Source organism: Pithys albifrons, chromosome 3, assembly GCF_047495875.1.
Source record: "Pithys albifrons albifrons isolate INPA30051 chromosome 3, PitAlb_v1, whole genome shotgun sequence".
NCBI lineage: Eukaryota > Metazoa > Chordata > Aves > Passeriformes > Thamnophilidae > Pithys > Pithys albifrons.
Window position 1 is genome coordinate 29,960,768 of NC_092460.1, and position 27,794 is coordinate 29,988,561.

At 41.2% G+C, this 27,794-nt stretch overlaps 1 protein-coding gene across 7 annotated transcripts in view; it reads right to left on the reverse strand.

Annotated features, from left to right (window-relative positions):
- The window catches only part of BICD1 (BICD cargo adaptor 1), a 179,161-nt gene that overhangs the window by 143,965 nt on the left and 7,402 nt on the right, over positions 1–27,794 (reverse strand). Inside the window, exon 1 of one of the 7 annotated variants that reach the window (XM_071551182.1) lies at positions 674–754. The exons of the other annotated variants lie outside the window; for them this stretch is intronic. The gene's annotated coding sequence lies outside the window, so the exon portion shown is untranslated. Of the gene's footprint in view, positions 1–673; positions 755–27,794 lie in introns of those variants that run through there. 7 annotated transcript variants of the gene reach the window in all.

Genomic DNA, 27,794 nt, shown 5'->3' on the forward strand with positions numbered 1-27,794 from the left:
ATAAGCAGAATTATTGGGGTTTGCACAGACAAACACAAAGCTGAGCAGAACCCGAGTTTATCCAGCTCCTGTGCTAGAAGCATAGCAAACCATTCTTCTGAAAGGGAGATCAAATCCATCTTGCTCTCAGCCAGGACCAGGACCACTGAGGGTGTCACGTTCCATCCCTCAGGAGAGGGATTTCTGCAAGTAAAGCAATTATCACCTCACTGATTAACTAAAACTGCAAAGCCCAATCGAAGAGAAATTGCCCTGTTCACCTTAGCTGGCCAAAAAAAGCATCCACATTCACAAAGGTGTTCAATGCAGAATAAACTACAATAAGAGATGGGATTTAACTGGCAAGGGTTAAGTCCCACATACTGTTTTCTTCATCTCTTTCATATCTTGGTGAAAGAAAAAGCTATATTTCAGCTGTTACACATTCTGCCTTTTCCACCAGAATTCTGAAGCACTTGACTCCCATTACAATCCATTAAGCCAGTGTCTGACTGGAAACATACTCATTACAAGCCATTTCCTCTGCACAGATGCATGAGGACTTCGAGCACAGAAATGATACAATATCACACACACACAAAAGAACATCTTTATAATCTGCCTTAATTAAAGAAAAAAATCCCTACAGCCTAGTTTAAGCAGTCATCATTCAGCCCTGTTATCTTCTACTTACCTTGATTCACACCACCATCGAAAACAGTCACTGCCCAGCCTCGCAGACCTGACAAAAACTCCCACTTAAATGATGATGACATGGTCCTCTTGGGCTAAAAAGCTTGGGTTGCTTGGGTTTAGCCAAAGCCTGAGGGAGGGAGAACTGGAGCTACGTACAAAACTGCTAATTTAGATTCTGCCATCACCACAACTATACACAATCCCTTTTGTGATTCTTTCACTTCACAATAGTAAAGTCTCCATTTGCTCTGCAGACTCTTTTTATTAACTTACAGCATACAGTTTTGCATACAGTTGCTTTAATACTTCATTTTCATACCTGTTTATATTCTGCCTCAAGTACATTCATCACAGATTTAAATAAACACCTACCTTTAAGCACACAAATAGTCCCAACAGAACTTGCTGCAACAGCTTGCAGTTCTATGTGGATGTTTTGGCAATGCTACTGAATGCATTTGGTCACAGCAGGGTAGCAAGAACAAGCTCACAGTAGCTTTGCTTGACAAGTATTAGTAACATCAGCCATGCTGATGCAAACTGGCATTTAATCATGTTCTGTACTTAATGTCATAGTGGGTTGTTCAATAAGCAAAGTATATCTCCACATGAGAAAATTTTTAAAAAAATTAATTTTAAACAAAACAATATTGAAACTACAGAAAAAATATCAACTAAAATCACATGGTCCAGTGTTATCACTCTAATATAACGTGCAGTGCTATTAATCACTGAAATAACCATATTATTTTAAAAGCACTACAGAAAGCTTCTTGTTAGCATTGGCAAACCCCTACATCTCCCAAAATCAAAACTAAATAAAAATATCCTGAAGTTCTGAACCAGCCAAGGTGAAAGACCCTTTTGCTGCAGCTGAATCAAACTAGAAGAGGAAATGTGCTACTCCCACTTGAGATCATCTAGATTTATAATGCACCTCTTCTATATCACAACAAGAGAGTTACATACAATGGCTCCTGCTTGCATGGCCAGTGAAATCCTCCGAAGCTTTGTTATACAAACTGTATTTTTCTATTCAACATTAATATTTTTTTAATAATGCATACATGAAGCAGTCACCTATAAGGTATTTCAAAAACAGTGGAGACAGGCAGAATTACTGGTGTGAAAAGGTGTACCCTGGGTCACCTACCTCATCTCCAGGATGTCAATAAGGAACCAAAAATGTAGAGAAACAGCAGCACTTCCAATTTCCAACTGATAACACATGATGCCAGAAACTAATAGCTAATTAGATTCCAATTAAACTGTTTACATCCTTTCTGAAACAGCTGCAATATTTTATCTTGTTTTAGCAGAAATAACAGTTTACAGGTTACACAAAGCAGCACTGTAGTTAACATTCCATACTTAATTCAATGACAGATTTGAATGCTAGATTTAAAAAACCACTCAAACAAAAACCCCACCAAAATACCCACAAGGCATCATATTTATGCAATTTAATTATGGTCTGATTGCAAAACTCATTAACTACAGAGGTCAAAACATACCAGGATTTCCACATTCTATGTTAACAAATTAAACAGTTATCTTTAGACTCTCAGACTAAATTGCACCTGCATATAAATTCAGTGGGTTACATTACCTGCAATGAGTTTGAGTCAAAAAAACAAACTATACAAAAACCAAAAAGGTGATAGTTGAATTGAATACACTGTTCCAACAGCAAAGTTAGCAGCTCCAGAGCCTAAACACACACACTCAATAAAGGCAGTGTTTCAAGGAGAATGCACATCTTGCCTTTCACTGACTGATGCACAGGGGTGGCAATACCCAGACAGCCCAACAGCACTTGCATCCAGTGGATTATAATTCTCGCTGGATTCACAGGACATGACAGTCTATTACATTTGGCACTTTCCCTTGCAAATAAAAAGACTCGATGTGGCAACAGTTAGCCAGAGCCAGACAGAATCCTACCCTGAGCTATCTCAGTATAGAACTACCAGTATTCAAAGGGGTAAATAACCATCACAGATTCATAAACTACATAAATTTCTTTCTGCTTCTACCTCATTCTGCAACTCAGGCAGGAAAGCAATGCTCCTGTGCAGTTACTTAGAAAAGATCTTCCCAAAGGACTCTTGGCACTTTCCAATTATTTTTTCCCATTCTAAGTCTCTTGCAGGAAAATTTCAGTGGAATTTGAGCCAAATGGTGGATGTCATCTGCACTATTATTCCTTTCCTCCTATGCAGTCCCTTGACAGAAAGCACAATGAAGTTTCTACACCTTTATTATATCCAAATGGGAATTCCCTGAGGACTGAACTTGTTGTCCACTTATCCAAGTACACTTACACCTCGGCTAATGACAGCCAGAAGCTTTTCCCCCTAGAACAATTGTCTTCTAAACTTATGAAAGACTTTTCCTCTCTTTTCCTCCTGCATCAGATTGCACAGCATTTTTTTTACTTGTAAGTTTTCTTCTAAGTATCAACATAGACACCACAAACTCAACCACACCCCTCTACCTAACAAACTTTTTTCAAATAGGGCAGATGCTTTGATGAAATTCCCATAATGAGAAAAAACTACTTTCTGATGACTTGTAAGGAAAGGTGATTCTCTACAGCCCTCTATTCACTTCCTGGGAGCAAACAGGGCTAAATGAAGCTGGTGAAGGGTAAGTAGAGACAAAATGCTTTTTCACCAAAATTCCAACCCTAACACCTGTATACTTGCCTGTAAAATATATATTTATTCTGTGGCTAAAGTCAAATGTATAACTGAATTAATTTCCAAATAAAAAGCGGTTTTCTTTTTAAATGAGATTCTTCTCAGTTTGCAGTTTATCCAATATTCAAAACCCAATTTCAACAAAATGTGTTTTCACATAAAAAACCATGAGTTTAGTTACATCAAGAGTTTCATACCCTGAAGAGCCCTGCAAGATCCTGCTCTGGTGAGAGATCCCAGCTGGGGTACTGCATCCAGCTCCAGGATGCCCAACATAAGAAAGTCATGGACTTGTTGAAATGGGTCCAGAGGAAACCACAAAGATGGTTAGAGGGCTGGAGCACCTCTCCTATGGAGACAGGCTGAGAGTTGGCCTTGTCAAGTCTGGAGAAGAGAAGGCTCCAGAGAAACCTTTCTGGTACCTAAAGGGGCTACAACAGAGCTGGTGAGGAACTTTTTACAAGGGCATGTAGCGATGGGAAGAGGGATTGATGGTTTTAAACTGAAGGGAGGATTAGATTCGATGTCAGAATTTCTTTACTGTAAGGGTGGCGAGGCACTGCAACAGGTTATGCAGAGAAGCTGTAAATGCCCCATTCCTGGCAATGTTCAAGACCAGGCTGGAAGGGGCTTTGAGCAACCCAGTCCAGTGGAAGAGTTGTTGAAACAAGATGATCTTTAAGGTCCCAACCCAAACCATTCTATGATTTCAAGAACAAGAGTCACCTCCTGGTTCTGTGCCTGCACAGCATTTAGGACAGCAAGGTGCTACTCCAATGCCAAGAATCACACAGGTCATAATAACACAAACAGTAGACAGGGATAACAACATACACCTTCCCAAGCAGAAAATGACATGCATGAAATAACGGGACATGCTTACATAACCCATACCTCCCTTAGATGACGTCCACACAGAAAGTAGTCAGATATGGTCATCCATGGTGCTGATGTCCTGCCCACACACCCCCAGCAAAGCACAGAACAGCAACAGCACCTCTTCATGAGCTTCTGGGCCAGTGTTAGAGCAGTAATGTGTCCAGCCTCAGAGAATTGGTACAACTGAGCTCAGCTGACACAGGGAGCTGAGCAGCTACATCACCCTCTCCACAGCAGTACATCAAACACACCTGGCAGCAGGCTCAGCAGCCACCTCCTACCACTCCAACATCACACCCCTGGGAGCCAATGCCTTGTTGGACACCCATCAGCTGGACAGAGGGGCTTCAGAGCCATCAGTTGCCATGCAAGGTGCCATGGCCAAGCCATCACCATCACTAGCAAAAGCTTGTATTTCCATCACTTGTTCACTACCACATTTTTCGTTTCACTAAGTGATACCTAATAGTAAAGAAGGCGCAGAAGTATAATGGCAGGTTATTACCTACCTGTAACATTCACAAGTGCCCTGCACTCGACTCTGGCAGCATCCTGTCAATCACCTTAGTTACGACAACCACTAATTTGAAGTACCCAAGGTTGGTCAGACTGAGGAGTCTCAAGGAAGAGGAAAGGCTGCACGGTGCCTCCCTAAGACACTTCCAGCCAACTCCCAAGGCCCCAGGCTGAAGAGTTCACTGCAAATACAATGCGAATCTTGCTCCTACTCATTTCTTCTCAGAACAACAGAAAATGGCAGCTTAAGAAACTGTGCATTCAATCACCACAGTTTTCAACTTTGGCAGACTTGATTTGAAACTGAACAGTTCCAATGAAAAGTAATTTGCATCTGATGAGCACTGATGGATTTCTATTTACAAACTTGCTCATTAAAGAGCTGTCAGGACCTTTTTCAACCCTCACCCCATTTCTTCCTCAGTAAACAATGATTCCCACCAAAAAAAAAAAAAAATAGCATTGGCACTTGGCTTACTTTTGAAGCACTTCAGACTTTTCAGATTACATGGAGCTCATTTGACACCTTTTTTTTTTCTTCCCCCCCAATAAACTTAATTGCTCAGAAAGCTCAGATTTGCTCTGATTTAAGCTACAACATTCACAAAATGGCATTCTTCTGTCCAAATAGCCCTAGTTAACTCGTATTCAACAGTTTGGATTGACATCCAAACACACTCTATGCACACACAGACTTACAGAAGCACACCACCACCCACATCTTAAAGCAGATTTGGTTAAGAAGTACATTAGTACCCAAAAAGCTGTTTCCTTCTTAGTTTAGTTAATCAACTTAGAGTACTGAATTGTCAATGATACGATTGTGCAGATAAATACACTCCTGGTTTGGGGGTTACGGGGTTGGGGTTTTTTAAATTCACTGCATAAAAAAACTCTGTGGCTCTGGAATTCTCCACAACATGCAACATTTTTACAGAACTCTAAAAAATTTCAAATCATTTTCTGTAGCTATGCCATAAGGAAGAATGAAGATATGAATCAGTATTTTTCATGCCGCTGTTTGAAAGGTTTTATTACCAGACTCATACCATTATATCTAAAAGATATGAAGCAGCTAATTTTTTCATAATTCACTCTTTTGAAGAGCAATTTAAAGATCTTGGAAATTAGCAATCAAAATCTTCATATTTCCTCAATTTTACAGTATTATCCAGGGAAAAGTACATTACTGCAGGCAAATGATATACAAGAGATAAAACACAGGGTCAAACATGCTTTTTCATTAAACTTCCATTACTATTTCCTATTGAAGAGCATGTACTGCAGAGACTGTTCCTAATTAACAAAATCCAGGTCTGGCACTATTCAATATTTTTATGAATAACGTTGGCAGGTACAAAAGCTCTGAAGAGAAATGAGACATGGTAGAGGATGAGCAATTCAGCACAAGTCTCAATATGATTCTCTGTCAGAAAAGAGCACAAACATAATCCTCAGATGTATAGAAAGGATTTAGGAAGCAAAAATACCATTTTTCTCGCCAAGTAAGGTATTAGCTACACGGATGTAGGATTAACCAAGAGTTCCAATAACTCATTTAAACAAGACACTGAAAACTTAGAGATGATGCAGAGAATTACAATACTGTTCAAGGTGACAGGAAAACTCAGCACTGATGGTAAGGAGTTCACTTTGTTTAGGAGATGAAAGGCAATGGCTGGGTGATCTGACTACAACATCTAAAAACAAAAAAAAATCACCTCAGGCAGAAATTTAAATGTCCTTGAGGCTTTTTATTCAAGCACAGAAAAGAATACAAAAAGGAACTTCCAATTGGAATGTAAATTTAAAACCAAACACACAGAAATCTGAGATTAGGTAGAGTTCTTAATCACAGAGGGAGTTCATTACTAAAATTAATTGCCAAGCCAATTTAATGTCTTTTAATGTCATCACATCCAGACTGGGTGCCTAATGAGAAGATGCTCCCAAAACAAATGCAAACCACATGGTTTAGCACAGAGCTAGTATAGGAGAGTTATAATCCAGCTCTTACTCCCAAGGTCAGACTGTGCAAACCCCAAGTGCTTTTCAATCCTTACACTCTCTGAATTTGTTCATCCAGCCAAGAACAAATCTGAATGGTGTAGCTGTAAGCACTTGGGATGGGATTTATCTTCTCCAACATCAAGTCATCTAAAAGTTTGTAGTCCACCTTAAATCAGCCACTAGCTCCTCCCAGCAAATGCACTTCCAAAAGTAAGGTCTTGCAGTCTGTTTGTCCATCCCTCTGCCTCCATTAGGTAAGAATAGAGCCCCAAAGACTACTCACTTGATATTTGGGTGGCAGAAGGTGAACAAGATGAATACAGAATTTCGTGACACTAATGTATTGAATACATTTAATAATGTAACAGCATTAAAGACAAAATCATGAACTGGTTACTTGGACACTGGCAATGAAATTGGAGCCCAGCTTAAGCCAAGGAGAGGTTTGTCTGACTTTGTGACTCCAAGACTTTTGTCCCTGTTACAAATTACTCACACAGCAGTTGAATCTCCAAGTCAATGCCTGGGATCACAACAGGGCTGAGTATTCCTTGGAGTGGAAAGGCAGACCCCTGATCCAGGGGGCTGTGAGTTTAAAACAAGAACTAGCAGAGAACAACCAGACAGTATTTGTCAGAATAGACAGTGTTCAAACAGATCAGCATGACTGCAAAGAAGCTGAAGGGAAGAGGATGAGATTCCTCACAAAGGTCTACAGAACGGCTCTTCCAAATGTGTGTGGTGAATTCATCTTACAAGGCATTAGCCATTAAAACAAAAATAATGCTTCACCATCGTGTAATTTGAACTTCTTTCTCAGTGACAGATTCAAATATTTTACTTGTCATAGAATCATAGAACGAATCCGGTTGGAAGAGACCTCGGAGATTATCAAGTCCAACCCTTGATCCAACACCGCTGTGATTACCAGATCATGGCACTGAGTGCCACATCCAATCTAATCTTAAAAACCTCCAGGGACAGAGTCCACCACATCTCTGGGCAGCCTATTCCAATGCCTGGCCACTCTCTCTGTAAAGAATTTCTTTCTAATATCTTTCCTGAATTGAGGAGCCCAGAACTGAACACAATGTTCAAGGTGTGGCCTCACCAGCGCTGAGTACAGGGGAAGATTCCCTTCCCTCATCTTGCTGGCAGCAGAGCACGGTTGAACTGATGCTTCCTTAACTAATAAAGTTCACAACAGTAGCCTATAGTAACATTGTGACGACAGTTTACTTCTGATGGGCTACCACTGCAGCACAAGTTTCCAGTTATCGCTACATAACATGTTTTTCACCCACCATCTCTAAAAAAAAATCCAACAAGAGAACCCATATGATTCCCACCCCCACCTTGCTGTTTCTTGTCTCATTTCAATAAGATCTGTTGAAGCTAAATGCAAAATTTTAAATATACCTTTACATAGGTAAGGTGAAGAAATGTTTCCTCTTCTAAAACAATCACACTAATTTGTTTTTCACTAAAACAGTCGCTGAATACAAGCCAAAGAAATATTTTGGAAAATCTAGACAGCTGTGCACGATGCAGTTTTCCAGAGATTTACTCCAGGCACCCAAGGGCAAAAATCCTAGTACTAGGAAAGAGAGGATAGAGCCACTAAAGCACAAGAAATAAAAAAGAGACTAAAGTGACATAGCAGGAACAATGGACAGAAAACACACATGCACCAGCAATTACTTGTGATTTAAAACTAAGTAAGAGGCATGTCTTATGTGAGCCTTAGAGATGATTTTAAAGGACAGAAAAAGGGCGTTACAGGTTTGAAAAAGATCATGCTGGATGTCTGCCTTTGGTCAGAGAAAGTTAAAAGAAGCAAGGTCCGAAGCATGAAAATTACTGTTATCTGGTAAGCCCAGTTCTATTAACAGTCCCAGTATCCCTTATTCTGAGGGCACACGTCTGCACCCATGCAGGAAGGGCTCCTTTAATTCCAGCCCCAGAGCTCTGGGATATGGATACAACTGCAGAAAAAACGAAAACAAAGAAAAAACCAAACCATCAAACAACCCACACACAAAATCCACGTTTTTCTTCTCTGAGTCCTTGAAAACACAAGATACATTTGTAGCACAAGATGACAAGCTGACACTGAGCAGTCAAACTCACACTGTTTGTAAGGCAGAAAAAATTCAGACAATGCAGCAAACAGTGAACTACTATAAAGTCAGAGATTAAAAAAATTACCTTCTAACTGGTGTTTAGAAAAACTTGCTACAATAGGAATGAAAAGAGTATGAATTCACATTTAATTCATACCTCCAGTACTAGGGGTCTACACAGTGCCCATTGACATTTTAACCTAAATAAGAATTTGGAAGAATTGCATTTTAGGTTTCTATTAGCAGTTTAATAAATGCAGGCAAGTAGTAAGAACAAGACTAACATTTCAAGCTTCACTATAGATTAGTCTAAAATACGTCTGATTACTGGAAAATAAGACAAAACCATAACCTGGCAGTATAATTTCTATGAAGAATGCCCTGTCTTACCAAAAATTAATTATTTAAACAAAAGTATGTGTAAGTGGAACTCCAAAAAACTTTTTTGTCCAGTATATTTTCCATTTAATCAGAGCCACTAGTACAGGGATTTGCTGCTGGGCAATAACCCTAAATATTTTTAAGCATTCATCCATTTTCTTTTACAGAAATCATCAGGAATTTAATAACTATGCTGCCCTTAAGGCAAACCTTAAATATTTGATATATACAGGTAGACAGAAACAAATGGAACAGAACACAAAAAGTTGAAGCCTAGAAATCAGGCTACTTTGTGGCTGCAACAGACTTTTCATCCTGAAGTATCAGGTGAAATCTCTTTGAAGACCATCTGTGATGAACTGAAGGCTGCATCCAACAACTTGCTTAGCCAAGGAGAGGTACACAACACCAAACCCTTCATACTGAACACTAACATCCTTTAACCAACTCATCCAGTACCTGAAAGAACACAAAAGCCTCACCTATCAGAATAAGGCAGGAGAATGCAGTAGAGAAAATGAAAGGCAAACGCCATCAGAATATTTGGTTTCATACACTCATGTGAGTCTGACATTTTGTTAGCCCATGGGATCCAACCCAGACTGCAGCCAAAATAAAGGCACAGTTTTGTGCTGAAATTACCAAGTTCTCTTCCACTGTCACCCCTCTTTCCCTCTGAAAAGAGGCTAGAAAAACTGAGATTTTAGGATTCTCTGCTTAGAATTTTATGGTAGAACTAACAAGAAAAAAACTTTTCTGAAAGTGATTCCAAACTACTTGCCAATAGGTATGAAAGTCATAGAGTTCACCACTTTCCACAGTCTCAGAAAAAAAGGATTCGAGACCTCAGTTACATTTCCATAGCTGAACTACTAAAACTGTAAAACAGAAAAACAGGACTATTTAAGATCTTACTTAACCAGAGAGGTTCGATAATAGTCTGATAACTTTCAGGACACACCAGCAGAAGGAGGACATTTTATATAGGCAAGACAAAGACATAGAGCACAGCAAAGAGAAGGGCAATTCATGACTAGGCAGCTCCCATAGTCCTGCAGAGGAAGTATTTCTGACAACATGGGAAATGATATAAAGCCAAATAAACATATACAGATAAAAATGCAAAAATTTCTCCCAATGTAAGTAGCCCTAAAAACACTCCCCAGGCATCCCACACAGCTAACTCCTACTGCTCTGGCACTGACCCAGCAGCAAGTAAAATCCAGGCCCACTCTTTTCCATGGGTACTCACCCTTCTTCTCTTACAGGGAAACAGGTCTTTATAGTACAAATACAGTAAAGCAACAAAACCTTCTCAAAAGTCCCAAGAGCCCAGCACTAAAAAGCAGGCAGCCCCAACAACCCTCCTCCTCAGGGACAACAAAATTTACAACCCATTGCATTAGTGTGAACCCATTTTCACCTGCAGTAAGAGCAAAAGCTCAGGAGTGCTGCTCCCTGCCACTGCAGCATCACTTCAGCATGGGGAGGTTAAAGTCAGAGCAGAACAGACAGCTGGGAGAGAATCTATCTCATTTCTTTACTGCAAACATGTCAGGATTGTTTATTTATTTGTTTAAACCTCCCTGAAGCTTCGAAACCCTCCAGAACAAACCTAAAAGACCCTGAGCCAAAGCACATCTTTAATCACAGCTCCTGTGCCATCAGCTGGCCCTGCCTTCAGGGACACATAGCTGAAGCAGACAGACTGCCTAAGGCTTTCAAACCCAGCTGCTCTTTACTTTGCATAGCACTGGAAACATACAGATCAAAGCAGTAGTTCCCAACTCTGGTGTGAAAACTAAGGCAAGGAAACAGCTCCTTGAATATTACTTAGGATGAGTCTGTAGCTTTTTAATCAGAATCCCCATGACTTCTTTGTTGCAATCACAGGACACTCCTATCCCTCGAGACCCACCTCCTTTCCCTTTTCCTTTATAGCCTATTTCATTTCTCACCTGATACTGTTGCTTAGCTAAGTCTCCCACCCCTGAAAAAAAAGTGAAAAGGAATCCCCTACATATCTCTGTTCTACACAATACTACTAAAAATTTGTGGTTAAGGACTGGAAACTTTCCCTTTCAAATACTTTTCCCAGAATTGCATTAAGGAGCAATCAGCAGCAGGAAGTGAGGAATGAGGATGACTTCAATAATTAAAGGTAGTAATCCCTTATTTTGGTAAAACAACAGCAAGAATCTTGTGTATGACTGCAGGCTTAATTGCTCCTGTACTGTCATGGTGGGACTTCAGGGAGACTGAGAATACCTGGTCTCTTTTAAGTTCTGTAAATTCATTCCCTGTAAATGCCAAATGTGCAGAAAAACTAGGTCAGCCTGGTTTTCTTCAAACACTCCACATCAGCTTCTTATCCTGAGGTGCTCTCTCTAGAAAAACTGCTGTCAAAATTTGACATCTCCTTAGATATTCCTACGTGCAGAAGGCGAGGGACCCAGCCCACACAGCACATGAATGGCTCCAGCTCCAGTAAGGCATTCAGCAGCAGTGGCCCCACCAGAGCCCATGCAAACACACACACATATTCCCCTGATCATCCCACTGCATGTTTAGCACAAAACCCTGTCACCTTATGCAGTACTGAATCCATGTGAATTTATAATAAACTTCTTTGTGACTGTCTGTGTGAAACTACAATAAAAGACATCAACATTCAGAACTTGCGGGAATGTCTGTGTCATTCATAAATTATGAGCCAGACTTCTTTAAGCCATGGTAATTACTACAGGTATGCAGCACTGTGCAGAAATGTAATATTTACACAGAAATGCCTCCCTGAAATGTCAATATTATAAGGCCGATAAGAACTGATTAGATTATTTTGGCAAGAACTTTAGCAGATACGAAACAAAACAGCTTTTTCTGATGTGACAGAGGCAGCCCAATTTACCAACTGTAAATTAAAACTATTTTTCTGCTACTTTCTTTTCCTCTTTTGCATTAATTACCCAGCATGTTTACCTGCACATCTTCTGAAGACTGTCATGGAAAATAAAATGTTGTAATGCCATTCACTTTCATTCACAAGTCACTAAAAATACTTAGAGACATGAGAAATATTTTATATTTTACATTGTTATTATTACCAAAATCAGGAAATTACAGGCAAAACAAACCAACCAAATAAACAAAAACAATTGCTCCAGAAAATACAAATATTCTCAAAATATTTTGTACTGCTATTGCAAAACAGGTAAAACACTACCTACTCTGAATGACACAGATATGCAGATAAAATTGAGAAAGCCTGGGAAGCCTCCCATTGGAATTAAAAGAAAAAAATGCAATTTATTTTAAATTTATTTTAAATTGTTTTTAAGCTTAATTTAAAAACTGTTTCATTTCAATCAGTTACAAATGCAAGTTTAACTTCTACATCACAGCCAAAGTTATAGTGATCACAAATAGAAGTGATTGCTGCAAACAGTAAGATTTTCACATTCAGCTGAGATGCCATCTCATTTCAGTTCCTGCTGACATTTATATACTCCTATAAATCCCTGCACACAGAGACAAAGAGGACAGGGGAGTTGCTGTTTATTTATTGTTGTTCTTTGAGAGAAACAGAACCAACATTCTCTATTTTCTCTCCTGATAGTCATGGTTTATAGACCCCACAGAACATCTTGACTTACACACATGGCAGACACAACCCTGTGTAGTTCAGTGGAGAGAATGTGCATTTTAGTGGTCCTGTTGTTCAATGAGTATCTGCCTGCACTCTTAATGTTGTCTGTTCTTGTGGGATAAGAGGTTTGCATATGTCAAAGTTTCATATTTAGATTACATTTATTACTGGATAGAGAGGAAAAATAACAAGCCCAGAATACTCCGTCAAAGATATTAAACGAATCTTTAGCAATGAGATCATACAAACAAACCCAAATGAATCTGCTGTGCCCATCTAACACCTGTATCCCAGTTCCAGCTAGCTCAGGAGTTCTTCCACAGATGCTGAAAGCTGATTGTGCTGGGGACAATCCAGTGTGCAGCCTTCTCTGGTGAGATGCTCCTTTTATAAATCTAACCTCTTGTTCTACACTCCTTTATTTCATCTTTACGGAAGTGGTGAGGGAATTCAAATGGAGAAGCCAAGATCCTCTGTGGATTTCACAAGTAAACTGTGACTTTTGAAGCCAGTTTTAAGAACTCCTTTCCTTAGATTTACACCATAGCTGAGAGGGAAGAGACTTCTGGAGGTCACCTTGTCCAAACCCCCTGCTCAAGTCAGGCCTCTTGGCACTCTTTGTCCAAGACCATCCACTTTGCTCATTTAATATTGCTCTAAAATGCCTTGCTTCAGTAAGATTTTTAAAGGAATATTATCTATTTGGGTGAAGTGGATCTGTGACGAGCACATTACCCTGTTTGCTTCAACAGTCTGTGGGTTTCAGGGCCAGACTTATCTGTAAGAAGCTGCCTGGTTTGTAGAAGGTGATACTTGTACTACTGCCCTTTTCATGCCACACTGCACCAAGGCACAAGCCTCACAACCAATATAGAAGAAAATCTCTCTGTAAACAGATCTCAAACTTGAAAATTAGAAAGGAATTTGGCTTTAAACCTCATTAAGATGCATTTCAGCATGGAAGGTGACCCAAGTTCAGTAGCACAAATTTAGGCCTAACTATCCAGGGCAAACAAGGAGCAACTCTTACCCTGCTTCTTATGGAGTAACTTGGAATCTCTTGTTGGCAAATTATGACCAGATTTGACTGAAGGATATAGATTGCAAAGGTGATTAATCTCGCCTACCAGCTCTTTAGACAGATAGCCAAGGGTAGCTTTCTTAATAGTAAATTTATCAAAAAAGCAGTAAGAATAATATTTTTCCTTTTCAAAAAGTAATATGCAATAATTTTATGAAAACATATGGTTTTATATTTCATAAGAACAACACAGAAACCAAAGTACAAACCACACTCCCAGGGCACCAGGTCATTTTTGACTCAGAAGGCAGAGCACTGCACACTGACTCACCAATGCTTCCAGTCTGCTGCCAAGTCCTCCCATCAAAACACCTTATAGTTCTGGGAACACCATGACAGGCACTGTTAGAGTTGTGTGACTTAACACTATGAAGAGCCAAGTTCTTTGCCAGCATAATTCTGTTGAGTCCAGGAGAGGTGCTGCAGCAGAGAATTCAGATCATAATTCACAGTGTTGTCATGAAGCCCAATTATTTTCTATTAAAAAAAATCTAAAAAATACTTGCTGTACCTGGCTCTGCATACCTTATGAGGACAGATGAAAATCACATTCTGTATTAGCACCACTGCCTTTGGCTGCAAGCCACAACATGATCTTTATTAAAACAAACTGGCCACCAGAAGAGGTTTTGGTCATGGATATGTTAAAACCACAAAATTGTAGTGTAATTACTATGGTTACCAGAAATTAAGAAAAAAATCCAGAAATTACTATCCTCCTCATTAGCTACAACCTACTGAGGATACTTGCATTCTTGCTGGGAGCCCAGTACTCTAAACCCCTGAATGTGACATTCGCAGTCATACCCATCTTGACCATCATGTCACCAGCTGTCAGCTTCCTGAAAAAGTCAGGTTTGTGCTCATTGAAGGAACAAGGGTTTTATTAGAAGTAAAAGAATTAGAGGCATAAAGCATCTCTTGGATACCTAACTTCAAAATTCAAAGTCCTTAACGCCTTTTTTGGCAGAGCTCTGACAAAGCATACAAAGAAGGCTGCGAAAGAAGCCTCTGGAGGCCTCTACAGTTCAGCCTTCTTTACATATGGGGAAGAACACGGAGAGAGCAAGCCTTCAGACCTCGATGAACCATGTGGACAGGAGGACCCATGTTACAGTCATTGTTCCTTACACTGTACTACTACTACTCCCTGGGTTCAACTAAATGGCAACAGACAGACACCACTCCTCCTGCAAAGGAGATGAAGAATGGCTGTCAGAGGACTGTGATGTGCCAAAGCAACCAAATACTTTATCCCACCTTTATGCTCCAGCAGCCAAGTGGGTGAAGGCAGGATTCAGTCACCATCATCTCATACATCCCATCTGGAAACAAGAGCCTTCCTCTTGCAGCTGCAGCAGCTGGATCACCCTGATGGCACTGCACAGCTGATCAGTGTGTACCATATGTGAATTGGGTGAAGACTAACCAGAGGATCACTACTTTGCTTTGCATGATTTTGCTTCTTTTCCCCTTATTAAAAATACTGACAGTTGAAACCCACTTTTAGTGAGAAGAGTCTTTAATCAAACAAGGGTCCAATTGCGTAAGAGCTTGATGTGACAACAAAAGATGCACAAACCAGTGAACCATCAGACGATTTAGTTTTGGGATTTTCCACCACTGCCTACATAAACAAAGCTAAAGGTTTCTGACAGCCGCTTGTGTTTCGATTATCTCTTTCAAGATCTCAAAGTTCAAAACCACATTCTAGAGAAGCAACTGGCAGAAGGAAATTATTTCTAACAGCCCATCCACAGAAGAGGCCCTATTTTATTATTAATTACTCATATTGCCATAGGACCTAATTGTCCCAGCCAAGAATAGAGGCTGGCTGTGTTCATTCAATACAAACAGGCGGGCAAGGACAGGCCTTACCCCACGGGGCTCGTCCTCCACAAACTCCCACTCCAAGCTTCACATTAACCACTGCCAGCTCTGCAAGAAGCCTGATCTAGTGCTCAACACACCCCATGAGATTTTAGCTGGCCCAAGCCCCCACAGAACTGCAAAAGTCATGCATCGCAGAATTAAACGAAGATTCCCTCGTATTCCTATTATAAAGAACATCCCACATGCTGGGTCTCAATACAGTAAAGCCTGACATTTAACTTTTCCCCATGCAGCAATGGAAACAAGGGGTTCTTTGTGAGATGAGGCTACCCGGAGATGGCAGGCAAGGAGAGGCAAGACATTTTTTTGCAGGGAAAGGGAGCTGAAATTTGATTTCCACTCCCTCCCCTCTCCCTGCCACTGAAAAACGAAGGATGGGGAAAGAGCAAAGAAAAAATTAAGCATTTCAGCAAGCTGTAAAAGGATTACAAAATGCTGATGTGAAAATCTTGGTCCCAACAGAGAAGAGTTGTGGTTCCAGGAGATAAGTGGGAAGGAATAGGAAGAGAGTTACAAATAGTGGGATGACAGCAAGAAGCAGTCACCTTCCAAAGGTGAAGAGAGCAAAGCAGAAAGGGCAACTTGGAGTGAGAGATGGAGATGTACTCTGGGATCCCAGGTAACTTTCCATAGCCTCTGAGATCACCAGGGTATGTGGGAGGGGAACCACAATAGGACAGTATAGTCCACAGGGGACAGGATGCAGAAAAACTGCTGATGGTGTCTAATAATAAGGGCTTTGCCATTGAAATTCTGCACAATAATGAATTAAGAAACCTAAGAGTTTTATCTAAGTTTTTCATCCTAATTTTTCATTTTGATTTTGTTACAGTAGCAAAACTAAGAGCAACACCATTCCTAAATGGCCTTACTGGTCACACTGGCACCAGTGAGAGATACTGCCAGTGCACACTCTGGACAGTGAGCACGGGGCAGTTGATTGCTTGGGCTTTCTGGTTGACCAGCTTTTTAAAATATAAGGACTTTGGAAGATAAATGATTGGACTAGATCTGAGAAAAATACATGTTTTCCTTGTCATTTAGCCACAGATTTCCTATGAAATTATGGCTGAACGGCCTATCCCTCCACAGCTTCTGAACCTCTATTACTCATCTCTAAATTCCCCTTTTTATTCCTTAACAGTAAATCCCTGACAAAGTTGTCTATTTCCACTGTAAAATCTCTAATCTCCTGTTTATATGCCTGAAACTCCTTGTGCCAGGAATGGCAGAATCCCCAGGTGTAACCATCATGCAATAAACAACAATTTATCCCACCCTGCTGAAGACTTAGTATGCCAAACTTCAGTTCATGAACAAGCAGTACTCTGATTTTTCAGAATGTTTCTGCTTTCCTGGAATATGCTCTGTTCTGCCACAGAGTAACAAAGAACTAGGCCTGTTTACTAACCAAATTACCTTTTAATAACTATGACTGGTTCATTTTGATGCTTTCATCACTCCATACATGTAACACCTGTCAGACACATACCAAGCAGTGGTTACTCCAGTGAATTTTATTTCACCAGAGTCTCTTTCCTCTAAAGACCCCAACCAATGTCAGTGACCCTGGGACGTGATACCCATCTCTCTGGCAGCAGCCAAGGTCATGCTGACTCACTCCCTCTGGCTTTTCCCTGCATCCACCCACTGCCAGCGCTCTGGTAAGTGCTTGACTATTCATTACACTGTCACTTGCAAAGCTCCAATTCCACTCTCCACAGACAGCACAAAGCATTGGACTGCAAGCTCCTAAAAATGTTGCTTATCACATTTGGGACTCCTTTTCAAGAGGTAGGTTACTTTCTGCTACAAAAATAAGTGATGGTCAATGAAGAATCTCTGCCACAGGGTTTTGGGGCAGAGTTCAGGATCCCCTTTCCCAAACGCACTTCCTCAGAGAAGAATATTTAACAAGCACATCCTTGAGTAACAGCAACAAAGTAGCAGCTGTCAGTACCCAGCCCAACATCAGCTGGGGGTGCCTAACTTCAGTTCTAACTCATTAAGAAACCAGGGGTCACATTTCAAGAAACACCTTGCAAACAAGAGACCTTCACAGAATAAAAAGTTTACACAGCATGGTCCTCACCCACAACTCTTCCTGTTATACCCACAAAAAGGGCTACTTATACCCAAACAAGGCTTATATGCTCATTTTAGGTTTAAGTGTCTTCTCATCAGTCTAATCTACTACAAAAGCAAATTCAACAGTCATAAAAACACACGCATGACTCTGAACATCTCTAACGTCAGCCCAGGGAACAGTTAGTGAACTACTTTTCAAACACCAAGTGCTAAAATTATAATCAGGGCTCACTGCATTTTGTGTTCTTGAATAAATATCTATCCACAAGTAAGAAGACAGAAAACACTTGAAATCACAAATCACAATGCAGTGTTATAACTGATTACAGCAAAAATGTTTAAAGCCTGGAACCTAAATGTGTATCCCAGGATCTACATACAGTCCCAAGTGTGACCTGTAATTTCAAGGTACATGGGCAAAAAGAAGACACACAGGTGTCAAAACAAGGTTGCTCAATCTGCTTAATAAAGCAAACCCAGTGTTTTCCATGATAACTAAAATACAAACTTTAGGAACACAATTCCAAGTATCTAAATTCAACATTCAGTTCTATTACTTTAATATGGATTTCATTTGGGGAATAGTAAGCATCTAAGAATCTATACCATCACTGTAAATTCAAATTCAGAAAAGAACTCTATTGCTCAACTGTGTTGGTCCAGATTTGCTACTATTTTTACACAGCTGAGCTTACAGCATCTTAAGAGAAACTTTTCTTATTATCAGATGGCAGCCGCCAGCCCTTAACTGGCAGAAAAAAAAATAAAAGCTTATCTAATGCTTAAGAAATGGAATTACCTAATGCTCAAAGTAATGCACTCCTAACAGATGCCATGTGACTCCATCTCCCTTGTACACAGGCAATCATATCCCATCTAAATACTGTTTCTCTTATATCTATATACACCCACTGTATATATATGCTATATATATATATAATATATATACATATATATATATGATTTCATATCCTTTATTTCACAAAGGAGCCCTTGTTACCTTATCCTTGCAATTTATTTAAAAATTTGTCACCAAGGGCCCAGATATATGACTGAGATTTTACAGATTAGTAATTGATCCAGTGCATATTTATAGCTTACTGCAGATGGAAGATACATGTTGGTTTAAAACCCTTTCCTTCAGATTTCTGCTGGGTTTTGTGTTCGGTTGTGGTGGGTTTTTTACCTTGTTCTTACACATCTGGAGCCAGCCAAGTGCATACACATGATCAGTCACTGAAGTTCAGCAGTTACGACAATTCACTAAACTGCAAAAGTAAGATCACATGTTTGAGACCTAGTAATTACAGTTGTGACAATTCTCCCTTCTTTAGAAATCTGAATTCTCAGTTTATAACACATTCTATCCCTTGCATCTTGATGACACTGCCATTTGCCAGAAATTCAACAAATAAATCATTGCCTCCCTTTTATCTTTGACTTACCCATGTAGCCAGGACTCCAGCACTGGTCTTCAAAATGACCCTGAGATGCAACCCTGAATATAAGGTATATTGTTAAGAGACAGCATTCTCCACACAAGATGCTTAAATCAAATCCTTCCTAGCTGTTTCTAGGTGGGAATTACAAGCAGTTATTGAAGAAAGTAAAAAACTACTGGAAGCAAGTATTTTCCTCAACGACACTCAGATGAGCTCTGCATGTTTGTCATTGCTGTGCAGACACCTGGAATTAACCAGAACCTTTTATTCTTCTTAAAAACCCCATGAGACATTCAGGGTATGAAAAAAAGTTTTCCTACTCACCTAAAAACCCCACAAACTTGTCTTTATTACTACTATAAATTATATTAACTACAAGCTATTAGAAGCATAGTTTTTATAAGAGGACTCATAGATTCAAGTTGTTGAGTACCTTGGATTAGACATCAAGTTGAGAACCAGAGGCTATGTCTTCCCAGACACTTCACCCCACTGTGAACTCCCCATGTGCCTCCATACCAAATGCTTCAGTTCTCTGAAAACTCAAATGCCAAAAGGTTGAAGGCTCTGTCTTTCTGGGCAAGAATATGATTTCAGTGTGCCTTGGCATCCTGCATCTAGTCTTGTGCATGTGAGTAGCCAATACTCCAGTGCTAAGACAACAAACTCCAAATCATGCTGTGTTCCTGTTTGGCCAACAGCCAAGCTTTTATAAATTAATTATTTCAACCAAGCCACCTGCTCCCTTTGCCTGACCCAAATTTCTATCTTTATTCTTAAAAGTTTGATGATCTTTTTCTGTCTTCCTATCTGAGGTTTACAACTACTAGGAACTGGGTTTCCTTCCCTAAGTATCCAAAACAGAAGTTAAAACTGCAGCCCTTAACAACTACCAGCTTCCCTCCGTGGGAATTAGCCATTAGTCAGTGATCACAAACAGCACTTCGCAGCTCATTCCCACTACATTAACATTTAAATCCATACAGAGCAATTAGGGAAGCTGGGAAAAGCTGTTTGGTGATGACAAACTTCTCGGTTCATATGGAATGCACGGCAATGCCCCTGGTAACTTCGTGTCACCTCTGAGTTCCGAGAGAACAGAATTAAACAGAATTAAAAATAAACAAACACAGACCAAAACAAAACCAAAACAAAACACACCAGGAAGGAAAGATGAAGTTTATATAATTAAGCTGAAATGTCCCCAGCGGTGATTGCCTAAAGTGAAAGTTGACTAACTGATAACTGGCCAACTCTGGTAACCGAGGATGGCGTTTATACTTCTTGGTGAAGCACAGTGTTGCATATATTACTGCTAGCACTGGAAAACTACTTCCTGTGTAGATGGATTGAACACAGTGCAGAGGTAAAGTAGGTCTGATTCAAGGGTGATGGACAGGGTATGGCAGGACCATTGGCTAATGAGCCCCCCCATTCCCAGCCCTAATCACAAGGACTGAGTGCATTCTCTAACCGCACTGGGCACCAGTTTCCTTGTCTGGGGTTAAATAAATAAACAACTCCAGAAACCATACAATAAGTTTAAAAAAAAACCAAAAAGGTTGAGTTTTGTAAAGCTTTATGGAAAGGTGCCTTCTTCCTTTGCATATACACAGCCAATCCAATTTTAAAGCTGCCCTAAAAGTGGTCTTTTCAAGGATGATTTTAATGGTGAGACTGCTATGAAACAGAGCAAACAAATCCTTGATGCTTTCATTTTCAGTCCATGCTAAAACATTTCTAAGTATTTCTTGAAATACCTTATGTCCTTACAATACCTGAGTATGGCTTGGAAGGTCTAGTCTGCCAGAAATGGCCAGATTTCTTACATTCACACAATGATAAAAAGGGTCTTTAATATAAAAAAGTCAGCGGCAAATGAACACAAAGATGTAGCACAAAGAGTGAAAAAAAAAAAAAGAAGATTTAAAAGTGCATAAACCATCATGGACAAGAGACAAACACTGTACAAGAATGAAGCAGAAAATGATGGGCTGCAGACAGAGGGGGAGGAACCCCCAGAGAGATGAATGGAATGGAATTGGATGCAGTCTTAGTGAAAGCCTTTTGGTGTTAATAGCTCTCATAAGTCTGTCCCTATACCATCGATTTAGGACAGTGACCTGCTTCTTCTTTTAACTATTAAGTTAATTAAACTTTGATAGAGAAGGAAATTCAGAAACATAAGCATTATAATCACAATTTTTTTCAATATTACTCTCTGCAGAGCAGAGCCCCAAATAAAACCCCAATCTGCAACCAACCTTAATTTCTACCTTCCTACTTCAGCTTTAGTCACCTGCCCTTGCTCACACACATTTTTTACCTTCTGACTAGTCCTAACTACTTCCATCTGTAGCTGTTTTGTACTCATGGACTGCATTCACAGAACAGCATCAAAAATTGCTGGTTTGTCCTCACAGTCATCTGCTGCTAGAGAAGTGAGTGGTAAGGGAACAAAGGACACATTCATATCTCTACATGCCATATCAGTTCCTCTAAATTAGGAAAACACCCTCTCTCCTCCCACATAAAACAAGAGTGTTGTTGAGTTCCCAAGGAAATGAGACAAGAAGAGGGCTATGAAAGTCATGTCACAAATGCAAGACAGTTCAGCAGAAATTAATTTCAGTCTCTGCCATTATAAATTAAAATCATTCCTCAAAAAAAAAAAAACCTACGGTACAAAATTCTATTGAATTAAGCATTATCCCCTCAGGTACCAGACAAATCTTCTCCGGGGACACCCCCTTGTCGCGGGGGAGAAGCTTGCATGCCCTCATGAGGTTGAGAGCTATGCTGGAGGTGGTTTGTGCCGCCGGTAGGGTCTCCCATGCCAGAGAGGTCTCAGCTGAACGGTCAGACAAAGTGTGTCCACGGGCAGGATGGGCTTGCTAGCTGTCTGACAACCATCCTAGGAAAAGGACAACTCCAACCCCAAACCCGGGCAGATGGAGCTCGTTTAGCCCTGTAAGGCCATCCATCTAAGAGAAGGATACTCTAACCAAACCTACGTCCTGAGGTATTCGCTGTCACCGTCCAAGCTCGCTAGGCCGTGGCAGATGAACCTTAGGAGTAAAGGGTGGGGCCAGTTCTGCGCACGCTGTGCCTCACCTAAAAAATCCATTGCGCAGGCTTGAAGGGTTCACCCACATTGCAAAGCCCTGTAGCGACAGGCGAGGGTCGAAAACGGCAGGTGATAGGACGCAGCTGGAAGCCGCAGACCCAACCCTGCATGCAGGCGGTTCAGGATATGGTTCATTAGAGACTTGACCCCGGAGATGACAGTCTCTTGCGGCAGCATCCTGAATGACCAAGCAGCCTTTTCTAGGGACAGCACTGCTTGCTCCACACGGAGAGGGGCCTAGCAAAGGTGGCCTAAACAAAGCCCATCTCCACACCCAGTTGGATAACCGCGGCCAACCGGCATCTTCCATGCGGTCAAACAAAAACAAAGAGATTTCAAAGGCATACACCTGCCTGCAAAGGTGTGCTCAAACTAACACTCGCATGTTGGAACATCAGATCCATGCTTGATACTGGGGATAGTGGACGTCCTGAGCGTCGTTCTGCTCTAATTGCCCACGAACTGTCACGGCTCAACATTGACATTGCTGCTCTCAGTGAAGTTCATCTTCATGAGGAAGGCAGCCTTAAAGAACATGGTGCTGGCTACACACTCTACTGGTCAGGCAAACCCAAAACCGAAAGACACCTTTCAGGAGTTGGCTTCATGATTAAAAACTCCATTGCATCCAAACTTGAAAATCTGCCGACAGGTCATTCCGATCGCATTATGTCCTTACGCCTCCCTCTACACAACAAGCAACATGTTGTTCTTTTTAGCATATATGCCCCAACTCTCCAAGCTGACCCAGTGGAAAAAGACAAATTCTACACAGACCTGCACCGTCTCACCCAAAACGTTCCTGCAGATGATAAGATCATAATCCTTGGTGACTTCAACGCCAGAGTAGGTAAGAATTCTGAAGCCTGGAAAGGAGTCCTGGGCAAGCATGGCGTTGGTAATTGCAATGACAACGGACGCCTCCTGCTAGAGTTTTGCACAGAACGGCAGCTCACCATCACCAACACCATCTTTCAACAGAAAGACAGCCTGAAGACAACCTGGATGCGTCCTCGATCCAAGCACTGGCACCTCATTGACTATATCTTAGTACAACAGAGAAATGTCAGTGATGTCCGTCATACTCGAGTGATGCCGAGTGCAGAATGTCAAACAGACCACCGCCTTGTGCACTGCAAACTTAACCTCCACTTCAAGCCCAAACCTAAGAGAGGCGGCATTCCAAGGAGGAGGCTCCAAGTCAGCAATCTTCAAACAGCCACAGTGAGAGACAGCTTTCAGGTAAACCTTCAAACTAGACTTAAAGATAATCCCATAGATCCCTCTCCTGAAGCGCTTTGGCAACATATTAAAAGTTGCATCCTGCAGTCCTCTGAAGAGTCCCTAGGGTTCTCCTCCAAGAAAAACAAAGACTGGTTTGATGAGAACAATCAAGAGATCCAGGAATTGCTGAAGAAGAAGAGAACTGCTCAGCAAGCACACCTTGCTCAGCCATCTTGCCATATTAAAAAAGCCGCCTTTCGTCTTGCATGCAGCAAGCTCCAACAGAAACTTCAAGACATCCAGAACAAATGGTGGCTGGACCTAGCAGAAAAGACACAACTATGCACAGATTTGGGTGACCAAAGAGGATTCTGTGAGGCCCTGAAAGCAGTGTACAGACCCACACACCAGGTTCAAAGCCCCCTACTCAGTGCAGATGGTCAAATGCTTCTAACAGATAAAACCTCCGTCCTGAACCAATGGTCTGAGCACTTTCAGACTCTCTTCAGTGCCAGCCGTGTAGTCCAAGGCTCAGCAATTCAGCACATTACACAACAACCGGTGAAACATGAATTGGATGCAGCCCCTACTATGGGAGAGATACACAAGGCCATACAACAGGTGAAAACTGGCAAGGCAGCTGGGGTTGATGGAATTCCACCTGAAATCTGGAAGCATGGAGGTCAAGCACTCCATGCCAAATTCCACGAGCTTGTTGTGCATTGCTGGGAACAAGGGGAACTACCACCAGATCTCCGTGATGCAATCATCATCACCCTGTAGAAGAAGAAAGGAGAAAAATCAGACTGTTCAAATTACCGAGGTATTACTTTGCTCTCCATTGCTGGTAAAATCCTTGCAAGAATACTTCTGAACAGATTAGTACCCACTATTGCAGAAGAACTTCTACCTGAAAGCCAGTGTGGTTTCAGAGCCAATAGGAGCACCACAGACATGGTGTTCGTTCTCAGACAACTGCAAGAGAAGTGTAGGGAACAGAACAAGGGTCTCTATGTAACCTTCGTTGACCTCACCAAAGCTTTCGACACTGTGAGCAGAAAAGGCCTGTGGCAGATCTTGGAATGTTTAGGATGTCCCCCCAAGTTCCTCAAAATGATCATCCTGCTACATGAGGATCAGCGTGGACAAGTCAGATATGGCGATGCACTCTCTGAGCCCTTTCCAATAACCAATGGTGTGAAACAAGGTTGCGTTCTTGCACCAACTCTATTCACAATCTTCTTCAGCATGATGCTCCAAAGAGCCACAGCAGACCTCGATGAAGAAAACGGCATCTACATCCAATATCGTACCGATGGAAGCCTATTCAACCTAAGGTGACTGAAGGCCCACACCAAGACCCTGAATCACCTTGTCCGTGAGCTGCTTTTTGCTGATGATGCCGCCCTCGTTGCTCACACAGAAGCAGCTCTGCAGCGCTTACATCCTGCTTTGCAGAGGCTGCTGAGCTTTTTGGGCTGGAAGTCAGCCTGAAGAAGACGGAAGTTCTCTACCAACCTGCACCTCAAGAAGTCTTCCATCATCCTCACATCACCATAGGCAATTCAGAGCTTAAGTCAGTCCAGCAGTTCACCTATCTGGGAAGTATCATTTCGTCAGACGGTAAGATTGACAAAGAAATAGACAACAGACTGGCAAAGGCATACAGAGCCTTCGGAAAACTCCATAAAAGAGTCTGGTTCAATAAACACCTGAAGAAAAGTACAAAGATCAGTGTCTACAGAGCCATTGTACTGTCTACTCTTTTATATGGGTCTGAATCCTGGGTCATCTACCGTCACCACCTGCGGCTTCTCAAACGCTTCCATCAGCGCTGCCTCCATTCAATCCTAAACATCCACTGGTCTGATTATGTGACCAATGTGTCTGTTCTTGAACAGGCAGGGGTCAGCAGTATCGAGGCCATGCTGATGAGAATGCAGCTGCGCTGGGCAGGGCACGTCTCCAGGATGGAGGATCACCACCTTCCAAAGATTGTGCTCTATGGTGAACTCGCTACCAGCTGCCGCAAGAGAGGAGCCCCGAAGAAGAGATACAAGGACTGCCTGAAACAACACCTCAGCCTTGGCCATATTGACTGCCACCAATGGTCCACTCTGGCCTCCAATCAGGATTCATGGAGACACACCATTCACGACGCTGCTGCTTCCTTTGAGAATGCACGGAGAGTCAGTCTTGAGGAGAAAAGATAACGCAGAAAGAACCGTTTCTTGCCAATGTCACCTAGGGAGACGTTCCGCTGTGCCTTTTGTGACCGGACCTGCCTATCCCGTATCGGCCTTTTTAGCCACCAGCACGCTTGCAGCAAGCGTGGGTAGTGCCCTTCTCAAATCTTCGTTTGCGAAGCCGAGCCATGATGATGATGATGACCAGACAAATATGCAAGGGAAATCCATAGCAAAGGCAACTGGCCAGCAAAGCCCTACAATGTAGCAAAGACATGAGGGATGCAGGAACAAGCAGAGATTCAGATTTTATTTCTGTTGTCCATAGGGAGAAAACAACGATACAAAAACATGAGAGAAAATGAGGTGCTGAAGAAGGAACACATTCAAGCTCATCTGAAAAACTCAGAGCTTGTTCAAGAAGAAAGCTCTTTTTCTAAAAGCCCTCAATACAGCCAGAAAAACACCTGATCTTGCAAGTATTTGCCACCAACTGCCAACAGCATAAGTAAGGTATATAAAAGTTGCCCAGGTGCAAATTTACTCTATCCACCTGACTTTAAGAATGCTCCTCATTTTATCATGATGAATGTTCACAAATTACTGTTTTATGCTAAATCTTATTTTCTCCACCATTGTTTTGCCCCTACTTGCATTTTCAGTAAAGCCAGGTGTTCAGCTTGACTGCTGTTGTGCACACAGACTTCACACACACCCCTGAGAAAGAAAATCCTTAATGCAATACAGAAGGGACAGAAAAGTATTTCACCTAAAGGAAAGGAACAAGATGATAGCAAGTTTTTTAAACACATTACAAAAGGCCTAATTCCAAACAGATGTGGACCTTCAGATTAAAATCTTTTCAGTGAGTCCTAATTTTACATTCTTAAGCCTAAGAAAGTAGTTCACAATAATAATGCCTGGCTCACCCAGTAACACCTCAATCAGTCATATTAGATTTGGTACTAATCCAATATTTTCTAGAAAATCTATGGAAAATCTACTTTTCCATGACATAAAATCCAGTTGCAACTTCCATTTATCTCTGAAGAATTCAACCCAGATGACTGACTCAATTAGAATCCCTCAGATAGAAATTAATATCTTTGATGAAAGAGTAAAAGTAAGAAAATATTTTAACTATTGGAAGAAAATAAATTGAAGTCTGTTTATTTTGTGAGTATGTGAGCCTCCACTGTTTAAAGCTGACCATCACTGTTCCAGGGCTGGCGATTATAGGAGGACTAATATTGCATGTTCATCTGTACTGGCTCATAATGATACAATGCAATTACTGAGAGCAACTGGCCATACACGTCCCTGGAAAAAACCCAGTTCATCTACGTTTTTCTTTGAATGCAGCCAAAGGTCCAACAACAGTCCTAATTTCCCCTAAGATGATTTCAGCTGCTTATGTTTTCTGTAGGCTAATGCACAGGATTCATTTCCTCTTAGAGGAAGCAATCCTGATGTAATTTGATGAGCATCTCCCTTAACATCAGTACCCGCTTAAGAAGTTCACTCTGTCCCTCTCTCTCCCCTGCATTCATTCCTATCCTCATGCTGACTTTTAGGCAATACAGATAAAACAGTGAACAAGATCATGTAACCAGTCAGGGTTACAGAGAGCATACGGCCCCTCCTCAATTATTTTTAACTGAGGTTAGTTTTCTACCCTGGTGTGACAGTATGAAAAATTGCACAGCTGAGAGCCAGAACAGAGGCAGGAATGACAGAGGGAGATGTAGGATTGTCTTACTGAGAGATCAGCACATCAAACTACAAGCCTTAGTAACCCCAGGTCAATGCCAACTTAATGAC